The following is a 511-nucleotide window of genomic DNA, read 5'->3' as shown; positions in this document are numbered from 1 at the left end:
ATGGTTAACAGATACAGATAATGCTGTACTCGCTCATCCCTTGAGATTAGTAAGAAAAACAAAAAAGAGAAGAAAAACGTGAAAGGGAGCAAAAGGTGTTAGCATTGTTCAAAAAGAAGGGGAAAGTCTGCGTAAACATTTAAAACAGGCCAGAAGGCTGTTGAAAAACATGGAACAAGAAACCAAGGCTAAGGAACAAAAATATGCAGACCCCCCTCATTATTTGACTTCTGAGGGTCAGTTTCCATTGGTCAAGGGAACTGTTGGGATTTTGGGTGAGATGCAGATGAAGCGAACTGTGGAGATAGAAGATGATGAGGAAGAGGAGGAAGAGGAGAGAGAGCAAGTTGTAAAACTTAAAACCAAGTCAGCTATTACAACAAAAGAAAAAAACATTACAGTTAGATTGTTACAAACAAACATAAACAGCACTAGAAAAGATGAAAACACAATATAAAATAAAAACAGTAAGTGCAAAGCAATCACATGAGCAGGCAGAAAAGAAAAAAGA

The sequence above is a fragment of the Misgurnus anguillicaudatus genome, chromosome 21, assembly GCF_027580225.2.
Source record: "Misgurnus anguillicaudatus chromosome 21, ASM2758022v2, whole genome shotgun sequence".
NCBI classification, from domain to species: Eukaryota; Metazoa; Chordata; class Actinopteri; order Cypriniformes; family Cobitidae; genus Misgurnus; species Misgurnus anguillicaudatus.
This window is presented reverse-complemented; position numbering follows the sequence as displayed.